The sequence below is a fragment of the Mesoplodon mirus genome (assembly GCF_964341445.2).
Source record: "Mesoplodon mirus genome assembly, chromosome: 1".
In the NCBI taxonomy this organism is placed as follows: Eukaryota; Metazoa; Chordata; class Mammalia; order Artiodactyla; family Ziphiidae; genus Mesoplodon; species Mesoplodon mirus.
In genome coordinates, this window is record NC_138976.1 from 141,868,893 (window position 1) to 141,892,530 (window position 23,638).

Sequence of the window (23,638 nt, forward strand, 5' to 3'; positions counted from 1 at the left end):
GAACTGGGGCAGGGGCAGTGGGCGGCCTGTGGCCCGGGCAGGAGCCTCTCCGCGTGTGTCCCAGGGACCCATCTGCCTGTGAGCCTCGGTCACCTGGCAGGAAGCTACGATGCCCAGACCTATGCTTAGCTGTGCAGCGAGGTGTACTGCGCGGACAGGTTCCACACACACTTCAAGTAAGAGGGCGGCCTGAGTGGAAAGGTGAGAGTTTGGGCAGCTGTGCAGACAAAGAAAGCGCCCTTTGGCCTGGGCCTAAATGCTTGTGACACTCCACTGGGCCTGCCGGGCTCTGAGGGCCCTGCCCTGGGCCCCCTGCTCCCCTGCCCTTTGTTCAGTCACAGCAGAGATGGCCACACCCACTCCCTCAGTGAGGGCAGTGTTCCAACCTCCCTCAGCCCCGCCCCCTCTCCGCAGGTTACCATGGACTACAGAGGCTGCATTCTGAGGCCAGGGCGTTCCGAGAATGCCAAGGGCAGACATGATGACCTTAAATGATTTCCTGTTGTGTCAGTTTTGGTAAACTTTAGGAGCTAGGAAATGGTCCACTTGACAGAAATGTTCAAATTTACTGGCATTTCATATATTCTCTGCTCTAACATTGTCCTGACTCTTTCTGTATATTCTTTACTTATGTTTTTGTTTTCCTTAATCAAAGTGTGTCTTTCAAATCTTTTCAAAGAAGATTCTTTGGACTTACTAAATCACCTGAATTTTATACGTTTTCTGTTGTATTAAGTTCTGCTCCTATCTTTATTTAACTTTTTTCTATGTTCTCAGGGTTTATTGTTTTCATCTTCAGATGTCAATTAAAACACTTGGTTATTCATTTTAATAAATCTTTTTACTTATAAAGATTTGAACTTTTGAAGATTCCAGCTTAGTTGTACGTTTCTAAGGGTCAGGTCCTCTCCACTGTTGCCGGCCTAAGGCTTAGTTCACCATATAGCAATGTATATATTGACCTATTTTCCCCTCGACTTTCTGTGATCCACTACATCTCACCTTTCTGTGCAGACAAGCCATTTGAAATACCCTTAACTTATTTCACAGCCAATAAGGCTTTGAAATAATGTGTATTTTTTAGAGAAATCTTCTTATATAATTAGGCAGAAAATCTGAACTGCCATAGTTTTCAAAACAGCATAATTTCACTCTTCTCAATGATTAATCTGTTGTATTACACAACCTTTGTGTATTTAGCTTTATCAATGACATGTCCTTTAAAAATGTTTTAGAGATCCTACCAGTCTTTGAAAACATCCTCGTGCCTTCTTTCAGTTCCAGTTTATGTATATTTTCTGCCTTGCACCCGATTATTCCTACATCTGATGGATGGCCTTGGGAATCTAATTCTGGTATTGATTGTTTTGGCTGATTGTCTCCCCTTGTAGCTGCTTTCTTCATTCTTGTGTAAATTTAGATCATGAGCTCATGTTTAGCTAAACAGCTGACCTTGTAAGAGGCTTAGGTGTGAACGCTCGTAAGTTTCAGAAGAAAGACGGCAAAGATTTATATGTTTCCCTCCAATGAGTGGCCCTCAAGTACCCCGTTTTCTACAAGTGTTGGTCCAATACTCCCTCTAGAGGCAGGGGACTCAGACAGGGCTGCTTTGAGGCCCCCGATCTGGGGCAATGGCGGTTGGCGGCCTGTGGCCCGGGCAGGAGCCACTCCGCGTGTGTCCCAGGGACCCATCTGCCTGTGAGCCTCGGTCACCTGGCAGGAAGCTACGATGCCCAGACCTATCCTTAGCTGTGCAGCGAGGTGTACTGCGCAGACAGGTTCCACACACACTTCAAGTAAGAGGGCGGCCTGAGTGGAAAGGTGAGAGTTTGGGCAGCTGTGCAGACAAAGAAAGCGCCCTTAGGCCTGGGCCTAAATGCTTGTGACACTCCACTGGGCCTGCCGGGCTCTGAGGGCCCTGCCCTGGGCCCCCTGCTCCCCTGCCCTTTGTTCAGTCACAGCAGAGATGGCCACACCCACTCCCACAGTGAGGGCAGTGTTCCAACCTCCCTCTGCCCCGCCCCCTCTCCGCAGGTTACCATGGACTACAGAGGCTGCATTCTGAGGCCAGGGCGTTCCGAGAATGCCAAGGGCAGACATGATGACCTTAAATGATTTCCTCTTGTGTCAGTTTTGGTAAACTTTAGGAGCTAGGAAATGGTCCACTTGACAGAAATGTTCAAATTTACTGGCATTTCATATATTCTCTGCTCTAACATTGTCCTGACTCTTTCTGTATATTATTTACTTATGTTTTTGTTTTCCTTAATCAAAGTGTGTCTTTTAAATCTTTTCAAAGAAGATTCTTTGGACTTACTAAATCACCTGAATTTTATACGTTTTCTGTTGTATTAAGTTCTGCTCCTATCTTTATTTAACTTTTTTCTATGTTCTCAGGGTTTATTGTTTTCATCTTCTGATGTCAATTAAAACACTTGGTTATTCATTTTAATAAATCTTTTTACTTATAAAGATTTGAACTTTTGAAGATTCCAGCTTACTTGTACGTTTCTAATGGTCAGGTTCTCTCCACTGTTGCCGGCCTAAGGCTTAGTTCACCATATAGCAATGTATATATTGACCTATTTTCCCCTCGACTTTCTGTGATCCACTACATCTCACCTTTCTTTGCAGACAAGCCATTTGAAATACCCTTAACTTATTTCACAGCCAATAAGGCTTTGAAATAATGTGTATTTTTTAGAGAAATCTTCTTATATAATTAGGCAGAAAATCTGACCTGCCATAGTTTTCAAAACAGCATAATTTCACTCTTCTCAATGATTAATCTGTTGTATTACACAACCTTTGTGTATTTAGCTTTATCAATGACATGTCCTTTAAAAATGTTTTAGAGATCCTACCAGTCTTTGAAAACATCCTCGTGCCTTGTTTCAGTTCCAGTTTATGTATATTTTCTGCCTTGCACCCGATTATTCCTACATCTGATGGATGGCCTTGGGAATCTAATTCTGGTATTGATTGTTTTGGCTGATTATCTCCCCTTGTAGCTGCTTTCTTCATTACTGTGTAAATTTAGATCATGAGCTCATGTTTAGCTAAACAGCTGACCTTGTAAGAGGCTTAGGTGTGAACGCTCGTAAGTTTCAGAAGAAAGACGGCAAAGATTTATTTGTGTCCCTCCAATGAGTGGCCCTCAAGGACCCCGTTTTGTACAAGTGTTGGTCCAATACTCCCTCTAGAGGCAGGGGACTCAGACAGGGCTGCTTTGCGGCCCCCGATCTGGGGCAATGGCGGTTGGCGGCCTGTGGCCCGGGCAGGAGCCTCTCCGCGTGTGTCCCAGGGACCCATCTGCCTGTGAGCCTCGGTCACCTGGCAGGAAGCTACGATGCCCAGACCTATGCTTAGCTGTGCAGCGTGGTGTACTGCGCGGACAGGTTCCACACACACTTCAAGTAAGAGGGCGGCCTGAGTGGAAAGGTGAGAGTTTGGGCAGCTGTGCAGACAAAGAAAGCGCCCTTTGGCCTGGGCCTAAATGCTTGTGACACTCCACTGGGCCTGCCGGGCTCTGAGGGCCCTGCCCTGGGCCCCCTGCTCCCCTGCCCTTTGTTCAGTCACAGCAGAGATGGCCACACCCACTCCCTCAGTGAGGGCAGTGTTCCAACCTCCCTCAGCCCCGCCCCCTCTCCGCAGGTTACCATGGACTACAGAGGCTGCATTCTGAGGCCAGGGCGTTCCGAGAATGCCAAGGGCAGACATGATGACCTTAAATGATTTCCTCTTGTGTCAGTTTTGGTAAACTTTAGGAGCTAGGAAATGGTCCACTTGACAGAAATGTTCAAATTTACTGGCATTTCATATATTCTCTGCTCTAACATTGTCCTGACTCTTTCTGTATATTCTTTACTTATGTTTTTGTTTTCCTTAATCAAAGTGTGTCTTTTAAATCTTTTCAAAGAAGATTCTTTGGACTTACTAAATCACCTGAATTTTATACGTTTTCTGTTGTATTAAGTTCTGCTCATATCTTTATTTAACTTTTTTCTATGTTCTCAGGGTTTATTCTTTTCATCTTCTGATGTCAATTAAAACACTTGGTTATTCATTTTAATAAATCTTTTTACTTATAAAAATTTGAACTTTTGAAGATTCCAGCTTACTTGTACGTTTCTAAGGGTCAGGTCCTCTCCACTGTTGCCGGCCTAAGGCTTAGTTCACCATATAGCAATGTATATATTGACCTATTTTCCCCTCGACTTTCTGTGATCCACTACATCTCACCTTTCTGTGCAGACAAGCCCTTTGAAATACCCTTAACTTATTTCACAGCCAATAAGGCTTTGAAATAATGTTTATTTTTTAGAGAAATCTTCTTATATAATTAGGCAGAAAATCTGACCTGCCATAGTTTTCAAAACAGCATAATTTCACTCTTCTCAATGATTAATCTGTTGTATTACACAACCTTTGTGTATTTAGCTTTATCAATGACATGATCTTTAAAAATGTTTTAGAGATCCTACCAGTCTTTGAAAACATCCTCGTGCCTTGTTTCAGTTCCAGTTTTATGAATATTTTCTGCCTTGCACCCGATTATTCCTACATCTGATGGATGGCCTTGGGAATCTAATTCTGGTATTGATTGTTTTGGCTGATTCTCTCCCCTTATAGCTGCTTTCTTCATTATTGTGTAAATTTAGATCATGAGCTCATGTTTAGCTAAACAGCTGACCTTGTAAGAGGCTTAGGTGTGAACGCTCGTAAGTTTCAGCAGAAAGTCGGCAAAGATTTATTTGTGTCCCTCCAATGAGTGGCCCTCAAGGACCCCGTTTTCTACAAGTGTTGGTCCAATACTCCCTCTAGAGGCAGGGGACTCCGACAGGGCTGCTTTGCGGCCCCCGAACTGGGGCAGGGGCAGTGGGCGGCCTGTGGCCCGGGCAGGAGCCTCTCCGCGTGTGTCCCAGGGACCCATCTGCCTGTGAGCCTCGGTCACCTGGCAGGAAGCTACGATGCCCAGACCTATGCTTAGCTGTGCAGCGAGGTGTACTGCGCGGACAGGTTCCACACACACTTCAAGTAAGAGGGCGGCCTGAGTGGAAAGGTGAGAGTTTGGGCAGCTGTGCAGACAAAGAAAGCGCCCTTTGGCCTGGGCCTAAATGCTTGTGACACTCCACTGGGCCTGCCGGGCTCTGAGGGCCCTGCCCTGGGCCCCCTGCTCCCCTGCCCTTTGTTCAGTCACAGCAGAGATGGCCACACCCACTCCCTCAGTGAGGGCCGTGTTCCAATTCCCTCAGCCCCGCCCCCTCTCCACAGGTTACCATGGACTACAGAGGCTGCATTCTGAGGCCAGGGCGTTCCGAGAATGCCAAGGGCAGACATGATGACCTTAAATGATTTCCTCTTGTGTCAGTTTTGGTAAACTTTAGGAGCTAGGAAATGGTCCACTTGACAGAAATGTTCAAATTTACTGGCATTTCATATATTCTCTGCTCTAACATTGTCCTGACTCTTTCTGTATATTCTTTACTTATGTTTTTGTTTTCCTTAATCAAAGTGTGTCTTTTAAATCTTTTCAAAGAAGATTCTTTGGACTTACTAAATCACCTGAATTTTATACGTTTTCTGTTGTATTAAGTTCTGCTCCTATCTTTATTTAACTTTTTTCTATGTTCTCAGGGTTTATTGTTTTCATCTTCTGATGTCAATTAAAACACTTGGTTATTCATTTTAATAAATCTTTTTACTTATAAAGATTTGAACTTTTGAAGATTCCAGCTTACTTGTACGTTTCTAAGGGTCAGGTCCTCTCCACTGTTGCCGGCCTAAGGCTTAGTTCACCATATAGCAATGTATATATTGACCTATTTTCCCCTCGACTTTCTGTGATCCACTACATCTCACCTTTCTTTGCAGACAAGCCATTTGGAATACCCTTAACTTATTTCACAGCCAATAAGGCTTTGAAATAATGTTTATTTTTTAGACAAATCTTCTTATATAATTTGGCAGAAAATCTGACCTGCCATAGTTTTCAAAACAGCATAATTTCACTCTTCTCAATGATTAATCTGTTGTATTACACAACCTTTGTGTATTTAGCTTTATCAATGACATGTCCTTTAAAAATGTTTTAGAGATCCTACCAGTCTTTGAAAACATCCTCGTGCCTTGTTTCAGTTCCAGTTTTATGTATATTTTCTGCCTTGCACCCGATTATTCCTACATCTGATGGATGGCCTTGGGAATCTAATTCTGGTATTGATTGTTTTGGCTGATTGTCTCCCCTTGTAGCTGCTTTCTTCATTATTGTGTAAATTTAGATCATGAGCTCATGTTTAGCTAACAGCTGACCTTGTAAGAGGCTTAGGTGTGAACGCTCTTAAGTTTCAGAAGAAAGACGGCAAAGATTTATTTGTGTCCCTCCAATGAGTGGCCCTCAAGGACCCCGTTTTCTACAAGTGTTGGTCCAATACACCCTCTAGAGGCAGGGGACTCCGACAGGGCTGCTTTGCGGCCCCCGAACTGGGGCAGGGGCAGTGGGCGGCCTGTGGCCCGGGCAGGAGCCTCTCCGCGTGTGTCACAGGGACCCATCTGCCTGTGAGCCTCGGTCACCTGGCAGGAAGCTACGATGCCCAGACCTATGCTTAGCTGTGCAGCGAGGTGTACTGCGTGGACAGGTTCCACACACACTTCAAGTAAGAGGGCGGCCTGAGTGGAAAGGTGAGAGTTTGGGCAGCTGTGCAGACAAAGAAAGCGCCCTTTGGCCTGGGCCTAAATGCTTGTGACACTCCACTGGGCCTGCCGGGCTCTGAGGGCCCTGCCCTGGGCCCCCTGCTCCCCTGCCCTTTGTTCAGTCACAGCAGAGATGGCCACACCCACTCCCTCAGTGAGGGCAGTGTTCCAACCTCCCTCAGCCCCGCCCCCTCTCCGCAGGTTACCATGGACTACAGAGGCTGCATTCTGAGGCCAGGGCGTTCAGAGAATGCCAAGGGCAGACATGATGACCTTAAATGATTTCCTCTTGTGTCAGTTTTGGTAAACTTTAGGAGCTAGGAAATGGTCCACTTGACAGAAATGTTCAAATTTACTGGCATTTCATATATTCTCTGCTCTAACATTGTCCTGACTCTTTCTGTATATTCTTTACTTATGTTTTTGTTTTCCTTAATCAAAGTGTGTCTTTTAAATCTTTTCAAAGAAGATTCTTTGGACTTACTAAATCACCTGAATTTTATACGTTTTCTGTTGTATTAAGTTCTGCTCATATCTTTATTTATCTTTGTTCTATGTTCTCAGTGTTTATTGTTTTCATCTTCTGATGTCAATTAAAACACTTGGTTATTCATTTTAATAAATCTTTTTACTTATAAAGATTTGAACTTTTGAAGATTCCAGCTTACTTGTACGTTTCTAAGGGTCAGGTTCTCTCCACTGTTGCCGGCCTAAGGCTTAGTTCACCATATAGCAATGTATATATTGACCTATTTTCCCCTCGACTTTCTGTGATCCACTACATCTCACCTTTCTGTGCAGACAAGCCATTTGAAATACCCTTAACTTATTTCACAGCCAATAAGGCTTTGAAATAATGTGTATTTTTTAGAGAAATCTTCTTATATAATTAGGCAGAAAATCTGACCTGCCATAGTTTTCAAAACAGCATAATTTCACTCTTCTCAATGATTAATCTGTTGTATTACACAACCTTTGTGTATTTAGCTTTATCAATGACATGATCTTTAAAAATGTTTTAGAGATCCTACCAGTCTTTGAAACATCCTCGTGCCTTGTTTCAGTTCCTGTTTTATGAATATTTTCTGCCTTGCACCCGATTATTCCTACATCTGATGGATGGCCTTGGGAATCTAATTCTGGTATTGATTGTTTTGGCTGATTGTCTCCCCTTATAGCTGCTTTCTTCATTATTGTGTAAATTTAGATCATGAGCTCATGTTTAGCTAAACAGCTGACCTTGTAAGAGGCTTAGGTGTGAACGCTCGTAAGTTTCAGCAGAAAGTCGGCAAAGATTTATTTGTGTCCCTCCAATGAGTGGCCCTCAAGGACCCCGTTTTCTACAAGTGTTGGTCCAATACTCCCTCTAGAGGCAGGGGACTCCGACAGGGCTGCTTCGCGGCCCCCGATCTGGGGCAGGGGCAGTGGGCGGCGTGTGGCCCGGGCAGGAGCCTCTCCGCGTGTGTCCCAGGGACCCATCTGCCTGTGAGCCTCGGTCACCTGGCAGGAAGCTACGATGCCCAGACCTATGCTTAGCTGTGCAGCGAGGTGTACTGCGCGGACAGCTTCCACACACACTTCAAGTTACAGGGCGGCCTGAGTGGAAAGGTGAGAGTTTGGGCAGCTGTGCAGACAAAGAAAGCGCCCTTTGGCCTGGGCCTAAATGCTTGTGACACTCCACTGGGCCTGCCGGGCTCTGAGGGTCCTGCCCTGGGCCCCCTGCTTCCCTGCCCTTTGTTCAGTCACAGCAGAGATGGCCACACCCACTCCCTCAGTGAGGGCAGTGTTCCAACCTCCCTCTGCACCGCCCCCTCTCCGCAGGTTACCATGGACTACAGAGGCTGCATTCTGAGGCCAGGGCGTTCCGAGAATGCCAAGGGCAGACATGATGACCTTAAATGATTTCCTCTTGTGTCAGTTTTGGTAAACTTTAGGAGCTAGGAAATGGTCCACTTGACAGAAATGTTCAAATTTACTGGCATTTCATATATTCTCTGCTCTAACATTGTCCTGACTCTTTCTGTATATTCTTTACTTATGTTTTTGTTTTCCTTAATCAAAGTGTGTCTTTTAAATCTTTTCAAAGAAGATTCTTTGGACTTACTAAATCACCTGAATTTTATACGTTTTCTGTTGTATTAAGTTCTGCTCATATCTTTATTTAAATTTTTTCTATGTTCTCAGGGTGTATTCTTTTCATCTTCTGATGTCAATTAAAACACATGGTTATTCATTTCAATAAATCTTTTTACTTATAAAAATTTGAACTTTTGAAGATTCCAGCTTACTTGTACGTTTCAAAGGGTCAGGTCCTCTCCACTGTTGCCGGCCTAAGGCTTAGTTCACCATATAGCAATGTATATATTGACCTATTTTCCCCTCGACTTTCTGTGATCCACTACATCTCACCTTTCTTTGCAGACAAGCCATTTGAAACACCCTTAACTTATTTCACAGCCAATAAGTATTTGAAATAATGTTTATTTTTTAGAGAAATCTTCTTATATAATTAGGCAGAAAATCTGACCTGCCATAGTTTTCAAAACAGCATAATTTCACTCTTCTCAATGATTAATCTGTTGTATTACACAACCTTTGTGTATTTAGCTTTATCAATGACATGATCTTTAAAAATGTTTTAGAGATCCTACCAGTCTTTGAAAACATCCTCGTGCCTTGTTTCAGTTCCAGTTTTATGTATATTTTCTGCCTTGCACCCGATTATTCCTACATCTGATGGATGGCCTTGGGAATCTAATTCTGGTATTGATTGTTTTGGCTGATTGCCTCCCCTTATAGCTGCTTTCTTCATTATTGTGTAAATTTAGATCATGAGCTCATGTTTAGCTAAACAGCTGACCTTGTAAGAGGCTTAGGTGTGAACGCTCGTAAGTTTCAGCAGAAAGTCGGCAAAGATTTATTTGTGTCCCTCCAATGAGTGGCCCTCAAGGACCCCGTTTTCTACAAGTGTTGGTCCAATACTCCCTCTAGAGGCAGGGGACTCCGACAGGACTGCTTTGCGGCCCCCAATCTGGGGCAGGGGCAGTGGGCGGCGTGTGGTCTGGGCAGGAGCCTCTCCGCGTGTGTCACAGGGACCCATCTGCCTGTGAGCCTCGGTCACCTGGCAGGAAGCTACGATGCCCAGACCTATGCTTAGCTGTGCAGCGAGGTGTACTGCGCGGACAGGTTCCACACACACTTCAAGTAAGAGGGCGGCCTGAGTGGAAAGGTGAGAGTTTGGGCAGCTGTGCAGACAAAGAAAGCGCCCTTTGGCCTGGGCCTAAATGCTTGTGACACTCCACTGGGCCTGCCGGGCTCTGAGGGCCCTGCCCTGGGCCCCCTGCTCCCCTGCCCTTTGTTCAGTCACAGCAGAGATGGCCACACCCACTCCCTCAGTGAGGGCAGTGTTCCAACCTCCCTCAGCCCCGCCCCCTCTCCGCAGGTTACCATGGACTACAGAGGCTGCATTCTGGGGCCAGGGCGTTCCGAGAATGCCAAGGGCAGACATGATGACCTTAAATGATTTCCTCTTGTGTCAGTTTTGGTAAACTTTAGGAGCTAGGAAATGGTCCACTTGACAGAAATGTTCAAATTTACTGGCATTTCATATATTCTCTGCTCTAACATTGTCCTGACTCTTTCTGTATATTCTTTACTTATGTTTTTGTTTTCCTTAATCAAAGTGTGTCTTTTAAATCTTTTCAAAGAAGATTCTTTGGACTTACTAAATCACCTGAATTTTATACGTTTTCTGTTGTATTAAGTTCTGCTCCTATCTTTATTTAACTTTTTTCTATGTTCTCAGGGTTTATTGTTTTCATCTTCTGATGTCAATTAAAACACTTGGTTATTCATTTTAATAAATCTTTTTACTTATAAAGATTTGAACTTTTGAAGATTCCAGCTTACTTGTACGTTTCAAAGGGTCAGGTCCTCTCCACTGTTGCCGGCCTAAGGCTTAGTTCACCATATAGCAATGTATATATTGACCTATTTTCCCCTCGACTTTCTGTGATCCCCTACATCTCACCTTTCTTTGCAGACAAGCCATTTGAAATACCCTTAACTTATTTCACAGCCAATAAGGCTTTGAAATAATGTGTATTTTTTAGAGAAATCTTCTTATATAATTAGGCAGAAAATCTGACCTGCCATAGTTTTCAAAACAGCATAATTTCACTCTTCTCAATGATTAATCTGTTGTATTACACAACCTTTGTGTATTTAGCTTTATCAATGACATGTCCTTTAAAAATGTTTTAGAGATCCTACCAGTCTTTGAAAACATCCTCGTGCCTTGTTTCAGTTCCAGTTTTATGTATATTTTCTGCCTTGCACCCGATTATTCCTACATCTGATGGATGGCCTTGGGAATCTAATTCTGGTATTGATTGTTTTGGCTGATTGTCTCCCCTTGTAGCTGCTTTCTTCATTATTGTGTAAATTTAGATCATGAGCTCATGTTTAGCTAAACAGCTGACCTTGTAAGAGGCTTAGGTGTGAACGCTCATAATTTTCAGAAGAAAGACGGCAAAGATTTATTTGTGTCCCTCCAATGAGTGGCCCTCAAGGACCCCGTGTTCTACAAGTGTTGGTCCAATACACCCTCGAGAGGCAGGGGACTCCGACAGGGCTGCTTTGCGGCCCCCGAACTGGGGCAGGGGCAGTGGGCGGCCTGTGGCCCGGGCAGGAGCCTCTCCGCGTGTGTCCCAGGGACCCATCTGCCTGTGAGCCTCGGTCACCTGGCAGGAAGCTACGATGCCCAGACCTATGCTTAGCTGTGCAGCGAGGTGTACTGCGCGGACAGGTTCCACACACACTTCAAGTAAGAGGGCGGCCTGAGTGGAAAGGTGAGAGTTTGGGCAGCTGTGCAGACAAAGAAAGCGCCCTTTGGCCTGGGCCTAAATGCTTGTGACACTCCACTGGGCCTGCCGGGCTCTGAGGGCCCTGCCCTGGGCCCCCTGCTCCCCTGCCCTTTGTTCAGTCACAGCAGAGATGGCCACACCCACTCCCTCAGTGAGGGCAGTGTTCCAACCTCCCTCAGCCCCGCCCCCTCTCCGCAGGTTACCATGGACTACAGAGGCTGCATTCTGAGGCCAGGGCGTTCCGAGAATGCCAAGGGCAGACATGATGACCTTAAATGATTTCCTCTTGTGTCAGTGTTGGTAAACTTTAGGAGCTAGGAAATGGTCCACTTGACAGAAATGTTCAAATTTACTGGCATTTCATATATTCTCTGCTCTAACATTGTCCTGACTCTTTCTGTATATTCTTTACTTATGTTTTGGTTTTCCTTAATCAAAGTGTGTCTTTTAAATCTTTTCAAAGAAGATTCTTTGGACTTACTAAATCACCTGAATTTTATACGTTTTCTGTTGTATTAAGTTCTGCTCCTATCTTTATTTATCTTTGTTCTATGTTCTCAGGGTTTATTCTTTTCATCTTCTGATGTCAATTAAAACACTTGGTTATTCATTTTAATAAATCTTTTTACTTATAAAGATTTGAACTTTTGAAGATTCCAGCTTACTTGTACGTTTCTAAGGGTCAGGTTCTCTCCACTGTTGCCGGCCTAAGGCTTAGTTCACCATATAGCAATGTATATATTGACCTATTTTCCCCTCGACTTTCTGTGATCCACTACATCTCACCTTTCTGTGCAGACAAGCCATTTGAAATACCCTTAACTTATTTCACAGCCAATAAGGCTTTGAAATAATGTGTAATTTTTAGAGAAATCTTCTTATATAATTAGGCAGAAAATCTGACCTGCCATAGTTTTCAAAACAGCATAATTTCACTCTTCTCAATGATTAATCTGTTGTATTACACAACCTTTGTGTATTTAGCTTTATCAATGACATGTCCTTTAAAAATGTTTTAGAGATCCTACCAGTCTTTGAAAACATCCTCGTGCCTTGTTTCAGTTCCAGTTTATGTATAATTTCTGCCTTGCACCCGATTATTCCTACATCTGATGGATGGCCTTGGGAATCTAATTCTGGTATTGATTGTTTTGGCTGATTGTCTCCCCTTGTAGCTGCTTTCTTCATTATTGTGTAAATTTAGATCATGACCTCATGTTTAGCTAAACAGCTGACCTTGTAAGAGGCTTAGGTGTGAACGCTCGTAAGTTTCAGCAGAAAGTCGGCAAAGATTTATTTGTGTCCCTCCAATGAGTGGCCCTCAAGGACCCCGTTTTCTACAAGTGTTGGTCCAATACTCCCTCTAGAGGCAGGGGACTCCGACAGGGCTGCTTCGCGGCCCCCGATCTGGGGCAGGGGCAGTTGGCGGCGTGTGGCCCGGGCAGGAGCCTCTCCGCGTGTGTCCCAGGGACCCATCTGCCTGTGAGCCTCGGTCACCTGGCAGGAAGCTACGATGCCCAGACCTATGCTTAGCTGTTCAGCGAGGTGTACTGCGCGGACAGCTTCCACACACACTTCAAGTTACAGGGCGGCCTGAGTGGAAAGGTGAGAGTTTGGGCAGCTGTGCAGACAAAGAAAGCGCCCTTTGGCCTGGGCCTAAATGCTTGTGACACTCCACTGGGCCTGCCGGGCTCTGAGGGTCCTGCCCTGGGCCCCCTGCTTCCCTGCCCTTTGTTCAGTCACAGCAGAGATGGCCACACCCACTCCCTCAGTGAGGGCAGTGTTCCAACCTCCCTCTGCACCGCCCCCTCTCCGCAGGTTACCATGGACTACAGAGGCTGCATTCTGAGGCCAGGGCGTTCCGAGAATGCCAAGGGCAGACATGATGACCTTAAATGATTTCCTCTTGTGTCAGTTTTGGTAAACTTTAGGAGCTAGGAAATGGTCCACTTGACAGAAATGTTCAAATTTACTGGCATTTCATATATTCTCTGCTCTAACATTGTCCTGACTCTTTCTGTATATTCTTTACTTATGTTTTTGTTTTCCTTAATCAAAGTGTGTCTTTTAAATCTTTTCAAAGAAGATTCTTTGGACTTACTAAATCACCTGAATTTTATACGTTTTCTGTTGTATTAAGTTCTGCTCATATCTTTATTTAAATTTTTTCTATGTTCTCAGGGTGTATTCTTTTCATCTTCTGATGTCAATTAAAACACATGGTTATTCATTTCAATAAATCTTTTTACTTATAAAAATTTGAACTTTTGAAGATTCCAGCTTACTTGTACGTTTCAAAGGGTCAGGTCCTCTCCACTGTTGCCGGCCTAAGGCTTAGTTCACCATATAGCAATGTATATATTGACCTATTTTCCCCTCGACTTTCTGTGATCCACTACATCTCACCTTTCTTTGCAGACAAACCATTTGAAACACCCTTAACTTATTTCACAGCCAATAAGGCTTTGAAATAATGTTTATTTTTTAGAGAAATCTTCTTATATAATTAGGCAGAAAATCTGACCTGCCATAGTTTTCAAAACAGCATAATTTCACTCTTCTCAATGATTAATCTGTTGTATTACACAACCTTTGTGTATTTAGCTTTATCAATGACATGATCTTTAAAAATGTTTTAGAGATCCTACCAGTCTTTGAAAACATCCTCGTGCCTTGTTTCAGTTCCAGTTTTATGTATATTTTCTGCCTTGCACCCGATTATTCCTACATCTGATGGATGGCCTTGGGAATCTAATTCTGGTATTGATTGTTTTGGCTGATTGCCTCCCCTTATAGCTGCTTTCTTCATTATTGTGTAAATTTAGATCATGAGCTCATGTTTAGCTAAACAGCTGACCTTGTAAGAGGCTTAGGTGTGAACGCTCGTAAGTTTCAGCAGAAAGTCGGCAAAGATTTATTTGTGTCCCTCCAATGAGTGGCCCTCAAGGACCCCGTTTTCTACAAGTGTTGGTCCAATACTCCCTCTAGAGGCAGGGGACTCCGACAGGACTGCTTTGCGGCCCCCAATCTGGGGCAGGGGCAGTGGGCGGCGTGTGGTCTGGGCAGGAGCCTCTCCGCGTGTGTCCCAGGGACCCATCTGCCTGTGAGCCTCGGTCACCTGGCAGGAAGCTACGATGCCCAGACCTATGCTTAGCTGTGCAGCGAGGTGTACTGCGCGGACAGGTTCCACACACACTTCAAGTAAGAGGGCGGCCTGAGTGGAAAGGTGAGAGTTTGGGCAGCTGTGCAGACAAAGAAAGCGCCCTTTGGCCTGGGCCTAAATGCTTGTGACACTCCACTGGGCCTGCCGGGCTCTGAGGGCCCTGCCCTGGGCCCCCTGCTCCCCTGCCCTTTGTTCAGTCACAGCAGAGATGGCCACACCCACTCCCTCAGTGAGGGCAGTGTTCCAACCTCCCTCAGCCCCGCCCCCTCTCCGCAGGTTACCATGGACTACAGAGGCAGCATTCTGGGGCCAGGGCGTTCCGAGAATGCCAAGGGCAGACATGATGACCTTAAATGATTTCCTCTTGTGTCAGTTTTGGTAAACTTTAGGAGCTAGGAAATGGTCCACTTGACAGAAATGTTCAAATTTACTGGCATTTCATATATTCTCTGCTCTAACATTGTCCTGACTCTTTCTGTATATTCTTTACTTATGTTTTTGTTTTCCTTAATCAAAGTGTGTCTTTTAAATCTTTTCAAAGAAGATTCTTTGGACTTACTAAATCACCTGAATTTTATACGTTTTCTGTTGTATTAAGTTCTGCTCCTATCTTTATTTAACTTTTTTCTATGTTCTCAGGGTTTATTGTTTTCATCTTCTGATGTCAATTAAAACACTTGGTTATTCATTTTAATAAATCTTTTTACTTATAAAGATTTGAACTTTTGAAGATTCCAGCTTACTTGTACGTTTCAAAGGGTCAGGTCCTCTCCACTGTTGCCGGCCTAAGGCTTAGTTCACCATATAGCAATGTATATATTGACCTATTTTCCCCTCGACTTTCTGTGATCCACTACATCTCACCTTTCTTTGCAGACAAGCCATTTGAAATACCCTTAACTTATTTCACAGCCAATAAGGCTTTGAAATAATGTTTATTTTTTAGAGAAATCTTCTTATATAATTAGGCAGAAAATCTGACCTGCCATAGTTTTCAAAACAGCATAATTTCACTCTTCTCAATGATTAATCTGTTGTATTACACAACCTTTGTGTATTTAGCTTTATCAATGACATGTCCTTTAAAAATGTTTTAGAGATCCTACCAGTCTTTGAAAACATCCTCGTGCCTTGTTTCAGTTCCAGTTTTATGTATATTTTCTGCCTTGCACCCGATTATTCCTACATCTGATGGATGGCCTTGGGAATCTAATTCTGGTATTGATTGTTTTGGCTGATTGTCTCCCCTTGTAGCTGCTTTCTTCATTATTGTGTAAATTTAGATCATGAGCTCATGTTTAGCTAAACAGCTGACCTTGTAAGAGGCTTAGGTGTGAACGCTCATAAGTTTCAGAAGAAAGACGGCAAAGATTTATTTGTGTCCCTCCAATGAGTGGCCCTCAAGGACCCCGTGTTCTACAAGTGTTGGTCCAATACACCCTCGAGAGGCAGGGGACTCCGACAGGGCTGCTTTGCGGCCCCCGAACTGGGGCAGGGGCAGTGGGCGGCCTGTGGCCCGGGCAGGAGCCTCTCCGCGTGTGTCCCAGGGACCCATCTGCCTGTGAGCCTCGGTCACCTGGCAGGAAGCTACGATGCCCAGACCTATGCTTAGCTGTGCAGCGAGGTGTACTGCGCGGACAGGTTCCACACACACTTCAAGTAAGAGGGCGGCCTGAGTGGAAAGGTGAGAGTTTGGGCAGCTGTGCAGACAAAGAAAGCGCCCTTTGGCCTGGGCCTAAATGCTTGTGACACTCCACTGGGCCTGCCGGGCTCTGAGGGCCCTGCCCTGGGCCCCCTGCTCCCCTGCCCTTTGTTCAGTCACAGCAGAGATGGCCACACCCACTCCCTCAGTGAGGGCAGTGTTCCAACCTCCCTCAGCCCCGCCCCCTCTCCGCAGGTTACCATGGACTACAGAGGCTGCATTCTGAGGCCAGGGCGTTCCGAGAATGCCAAGGGCAGACATGATGACCTTAAATGATTTCCTCTTGTGTCAGTGTTGGTAAACTTTAGGAGCTAGGAAATGGTCCACTTGACAGAAATGTTCAAATTTACTGGCATTTCATATATTCTCTGCTCTAACATTGTCCTGACTCTTTCTGTATATTCTTTACTTATGTTTTGGTTTTCCTTAATCAAAGTGTGTCTTTTAAATCTTTTCAAAGAAGATTCTTTGGACTTACTAAATCACCGGAATTTTATACGTTTTCTGTTGTATTAAGTTCTGCTCCTATCTTTATTTATCTTTGTTCTATGTTCTCAGGGTTTATTGTTTTCATCTTCTGATGTCAATTAAAACACTTGGTTATTCATTTTAATAAATCTTTTTACTTATAAAGATTTGAACTTTTGAAGATTCCAGCTTACTTGTACGTTTCTAAGGGTCAGGTTCTCTCCACTGTTGCCGGCCTAAGGCTTAGTTCACCATATAGCAATGTATATATTGACCTATTTTCCCCTCGACTTTCTGTGATCCACTACATCTCACCTTTCTGTGCAGACAAGCCATTTGAAATACCCTTAACTTATTTCACAGCCAATAAGGCTTTGAAATAATGTGTAATTTTTAGAGAAATCTTCTTATATAATTAGGCAGAAAATCTGACCTGCCATAGTTTTCAAAACAGCATAATTTCACTCTTCTCAATGATTAATCTGTTGTATTACACAACCTTTGTGTATTTAGCTTTATCAATGACATGTCCTTTAAAAATGTTTTAGAGATCCTACCAGTCTTTGAAAACATCCTCGTGCCTTGTTTCAGTTCCAGTTTATGTATAATTTCTGCCTTGCACCCGATTATTCCTACATCTGATGGATGGCCTTGGGAATCTAATTCTGGTATTGATTGTTTTGGCTGATTGTCTCCCCTTGTAGCTGCTTTCTTCATTATTGTGTAAATTTAGATCATGACCTCATGTTTAGCTAAACAGCTGACCTTGTAAGAGGCTTAGGTGTGAACGCTCATAAGTTTCAGAAGAAAGACGGCAAAGATTTATTTGTTTCCCTCCAATGAGTGGACCTCAAGGACCCCGTTTTCTACAAGTGTTGGTCCAATACACCCTGTAGAGGCAGGGGACTCAGACAGGGCTGCTTTGCGGCCCCCGATCTGGGGCAGGGGCAGTGGGCGGCCTGTGGCCCGGGCAGGAGCCTCTCCGCGTGTGTCCCAGTGACCCATCTGCCTGTGAGCCTCGGTCACCTGGCAGGAAGCTACGATGCCCAGACCTATGCTTAGCTGTGCAGCGAGGTGTACTGCGCGGACAGGTTCCACACACACTTCAAGTAAGAGGGCGGCCTGAGTGGAAAGGTGAGAGTTTGGGCAGCTGTGCAGACAAAGAAAGCGCCCTTTGGCCTGGGCCTAAATGCTTGTGACACTCCACTGGGCCTGCCGGGCTCTGAGGGCCCTGCCCTGGGCCCCCTGCTCCCCTGCCCTTTGTTCAGTCACAGCAGAGATGGCCACACCCACTCCCTCAGTGAGGGCAGTGTTCCAACCTCCCTCAGCCCCGCCCCCTCTCCGCAGGTTACCATGGACTACAGAGGCTGCATTCTGAGGCCAGGGCGTTCCGAGAATGCCAAGGGCAGACATGATGACCTTAAATGATTTCCTCTTGTGTCAGTTTTGGTAAACTTTAGGAGCTAGGAAATGGTCCACTTGACAGAAATGTTCAAATTTACTGGCATTTCATATATTCTCTGCTCTAACATTGTCCTGACTCTTTCTGTATATTCTTTACTTATGTTTTTGTTTTCCTTAATCAAAGTGTGTCTTTTAAATCTTTTCAAAGAAGATTCTTTGGACTTACTAAATCACCTGAATTTTATACGTTTTCTGTTGTATTAAGTTCTGCTCCTATCTTTATTTAACTTTTTTCTATGTTCTCAGGGTTTATTGTTTTCATCTTCTGATGTCAATTAAAACACTTGGTTATTCATTTTAATAAATCTTTTTACTTATAAAGATTTGAACTTTTGAAGATTCCAGCTTACTTGTACGTTTCAAAGGGTCAGGTCCTCTCCACTGTTGCCGGCCTAAGGCTTAGTTCACCATATAGCAATGTATATATTGACCTATTTTCCCCTCGACTTTCTGTGATCCACTACATCTCACCTTTCTTTGCAGACAAGCCATTTGAAATACCCTTAACTTATTTCACAGCCAATAAGGCTTTGAAATAATGTTTATTTTTTAGAGAAATCTTCTTATATAATTAGGCAGAAAATCTGACCTGCCATAGTTTTCAAAACAGCATAATTTCACTCTTCTCAATGATTAATCTGTTGTATTACACAACCTTTGTGTATTTAGCTTTATCAATGACATGTCCTTTAAAAATGTTTTAGAGATCCTACCAGTCTTTGAAAACATCCTCGTGCCTTGTTTCAGTTCCAGTTTTATGTATATTTTCTGCCTTGCACCCGATTATTCCTACATCTGATGGATGGCCTTGGGAATCTAATTCTGGTATTGATTGTTTTGGCTGATTGTCTCCCCTTGTAGCTGCTTTCTTCATTATTGTGTAAATTTAGATCATGAGCTCATGTTTAGCTAAACAGCTGACCTTGTAAGAGGGTTAGGTGTGAACGCTCATAAGTTTCAGAAGAAAGACGGCAAAGATTTATTTGTGTCCCTCCAATGAGTGGCCCTCAAGGACCCCGTGTTCTACAAGTGTTGGTCCAATACACCCTCGAGAGGCAGGGGACTCCGACAGGGCTGCTTTGCGGCCCCCGAACTGGGGCAGGGGCAGTGGGCGGCCTGTGGCCCGGGCAGGAGCCTCTCCGCGTGTGTCCCAGGGACCCATCTGCCTGTGAGCCTCGGTCACCTGGCAGGAAGCTACGATGCCCAGACCTATGCTTAGCTGTGCAGCGAGGTGTACTGCGCGGACAGGTTCCACACACACTTCAAGTAAGAGGGCGGCCTGAGTGGAAAGGTGAGAGTTTGGGCAGCTGTGCAGACAAAGAAAGCGCCCTTTGGCCTGGGCCTAAATGCTTGTGACACTCCACTGGGCCTGCCGGGCTCTGAGGGCCCTGCCCTGGGCCCCCTGCTCCCCTGCCCTTTGTTCAGTCACAGCAGAGATGGCCACACCCACTCCCTCAGTGAGGGCAGTGTTCCAACCTCCCTCAGCCCCGCCCCCTCTCCGCAGGTTACCATGGACTACAGAGGCTGCATTCTGAGGCCAGGGCGTTCCGAGAATGCCAAGGGCAGACATGATGACCTTAAATGATTTCCTCTTGTGTCAGTTTTGGTAAACTTTAGGAGCTAGGAAATGGTCCACTTGACAGAAATGTTCAAATTTACTGGCATTTCATATATTCTCTGCTCTAACATTGTCCTGACTCTTTCTGTATATTCTTTACTTATGTTTTTGTTTTCCTTAATCAAAGTGTGTCTTTCAAATCTTTTCAAAGAAGATTCTTTGGACTTACTAAATCACCTGAATTTTATACGTTTTCTGTTGTATTAAGTTCTGCTCCTATCTTTATTTAACTTTTTTCTATGTTCTCAGGGTTTATTGTTTTCATCTTCAGATGTCAATTAAAACACTTGGTTATTCATTTTAATAAATCTTTTTACTTATAAAGATTTGAACTTTTGAAGATTCCAGCTTAGTTGTACGTTTCTAAGGGTCAGGTCCTCTCCACTGTTGCCGGCCTAAGGCTTAGTTCACCATATAGCAATGTATATATTGACCTATTTTCCCCTCGACTTTCTGTGATCCACTACATCTCACCTTTCTGTGCAGACCAGCCATTTGAAATACCCTTAACTTATTTCACAGCCAATAAGGCTTTGAAATAATGTGTATTTTTTAGAGAAATCTTCTTATATAATTAGGCAGAAAATCTGAACTGCCATAGTTTTCAAAACAGCATAATTTCACTCTTCTCAATGATTAATCTGTTGTATTACACAACCTTTGTGTATTTAGCTTTATCAATGACATGTCCTTTAAAAATGTTTTAGAGATCCTACCAGTCTTTGAAAACATCCTCGTGCCTTGTTTCAGTTCCAGTTTATGTATATTTTCTGCCTTGCACCCGATTATTCCTACATCTGATGGATGGCCTTGGGAATCTAATTCTGGTATTGATTGTTTTGGCTGATTGTCTCCCCTTGTAGCTGCTTTCTTCATTATTGTGTAAATTTAGATCATGAGCTCATGTTTAGCTAAACAGCTGACCTTGTAAGAGGCTTAGGTGTGAACGCTCGTAAGTTTCAGAAGAAAGACGGCAAAGATTTATATGTTTCCCTCCAATGAGTGGCCCTCAAGTACCCCGTTTTCTACAAGTGTTGGTCCAATACTCCCTCTAGAGGCAGGGGACTCAGACAGGGCTGCTTTGAGGCCCCCGATCTGGGGCAATGGCGGTTGGCGGCCTGTGGCCCGGGCAGGAGCCACTCCGCGTGTGTCCCAGGGACCCATCTGCCTGTGAGCCTCGGTCACCTGGCAGGAAGCTACGATGCCCAGACCTATCCTTAGCTGTGCAGCGAGGTGTACTGCGCAGACAGGTTCCACACACACTTCAAGTAAGAGGGCGGCCTGAGTGGAAAGGTGAGAGTTTGGGCAGCTGTGCAGACAAAGAAAGCGCCCTTAGGCCTGGGCCTAAATGCTTGTGACACTCCACTGGGCCTGCCGGGCTCTGAGGGCCCTGCCCTGGGCCCCCTGCTCCCCTGCCCTTTGTTCAGTCACAGCAGAGATGGCCACACCCACTCCCACAGTGAGGGCAGTGTTCCAACCTCCCTCTGCCCCGCCCCCTCTCCGCAGGTTATCATGGACTACAGAGGCTGCATTCTGAGGCCAGGGCGTTCCGAGAATGCCAAGGGCAGACATGATGACCTTAAATGATTTCCTCTTGTGTCAGTTTTGGTAAACTTTAGGAGCTAGGAAATGGTCCACTTGACAGAAATGTTCAAATTTACTGGCATTTCATATATTCTCTGCTCTAACATTGTCCTGACTCTTTCTGTATATTATTTACTTATGTTTTTGTTTTCCTTAATCAAAGTGTGTCTTTTAAATCTTTTCAAAGAAGATTCTTTGGACTTACTAAATCACCTCAATTTTATACGTTTTCTGTTGTATTAAGTTCTGCTCCTATCTTTATTTAACTTTTTTCTATGTTCTCAGGGTTTATTGTTTTCATCTTCTGATGTCAATTAAAACACTTGGTTATTCATTTTAATAAATCTTTTTACTTATAAAGATTTGAACTTTTGAAGATTCCAGCTTACTTGTACGTTTCTAAGGGTCAGGTTCTCTCCACTGTTGCCGGCCTAAGGCTTAGTTCACCATATAGCAATGTATATATTGACCTATTTTCCCCTCGACTTTCTGTGATCCACTACATCTCACCTTTCTGTGCAGACAAGCCATTTGAAATACCCTTAACTTATTTCACAGCCAATAAGGCTTTGAAATAATGTGTATTTTTTAGAGAAATCTTCTTATATAATTAGGCAGAAAATCTGACCTGCCATAGTTTTCAAAACAGCATAATTTCACTCTTCTCAATGATTAATCTGTTGTATTACACAACCTTTGTGTATTTAGCTTTATCAATGACATGTCCTTTAAAAATGTTTTAGAGATCCTACCAGTCTTTGAAAACATCCTCGTGCCTTGTTTCAGTTCCAGTTTATGTATATTTTCTGCCTTGCACCCGATTATTCCTACATCTGATGGATGGCCTTGGGAATCTAATTCTGGTATTGATTGTTTTGGCTGATTATCTCCCCTTGTAGCTGCTTTCTTCATTACTGTGTAAATTTAGATCATGAGCTCATGTTTAGCTAAACAGCTGACCTTGTAAGAGGCTTAGGTGTGAACGCTCGTAAGTTTCAGAAGAAAGACGGCAAAGATTTATTTGTGTCCCTCCAATGAGTGGCCCTCAAGGACCCCGTGTTCTACAAGTGTTGGTCCAATACACCCTCGAGAGGCAGGGGACTCCGACAGGGCTGCTTTGCGGCCCCCGAACTGGGGCAGGGGCAGTGGGCGGCCTGTGGCCCGGGCAGGAGCCTCTCCGCGTGTGTCCCAGGGACCCATCTGCCTGTGAGCCTCGGTCACCTGGCAGGAAGCTACGATGCCCAGACCTATGCTTAGCTGTGCAGCGAGGTGTACTGCGCGGACAGGTTCCACACACACTTCAAGTAAGAGGGCGGCCTGAGTGGAAAGGTGAGAGTTTGGGCAGCTGTGCAGACAAAGAAAGCGCCCTTTGGCCTGGGCCTAAATGCTTGTGACACTCCACTGGGCCTGCCGGGCTCTGAGGGCCCTGCCCTGGGCCCCCTGCTCCCCTGCCCTTTGTTCAGTCACAGCAGAGATGGCCACACCCACTCCCTCAGTGAGGGCAGTGTTCCAACCTCCCTCAGCCCCGCCCCCTCTCCGCAGGTTACCATGGACTACAGAGGCTGCATTCTGAGGCCAGGGCGTTCCGAGAATGCCAAGGGCAGACATGATGACCTTAAATGATTTCCTCTTGTGTCAGTGTTGGTAAACTTTAGGAGCTAGGAAATGGTCCACTTGACAGAAATGTTCAAATTTACTGGCATTTCATATATTCTCTGCTCTAACATTGTCCTGACTCTTTCTGTATATTCTTTACTTATGTTTTGGTTTTCCTTAATCAAAGTGTGTCTTTTAAATCTTTTCAAAGAAGATTCTTTGGACTTACTAAATCACCGGAATTTTATACGTTTTCTGTTGTATTAAGTTCTGCTCCTATCTTTATTTATCTTTGTTCTATGTTCTCAGGGTTTATTGTTTTCATCTTCTGATGTCAATTAAAACACTTGGTTATTCATTTTAATAAATCTTTTTACTTATAAAGATTTGAACTTTTGAAGATTCCAGCTTACTTGTACGTTTCTAAGGGTCAGGTTCTCTCCACTGTTGCCGGCCTAAGGCTTAGTTCACCATATAGCAATGTA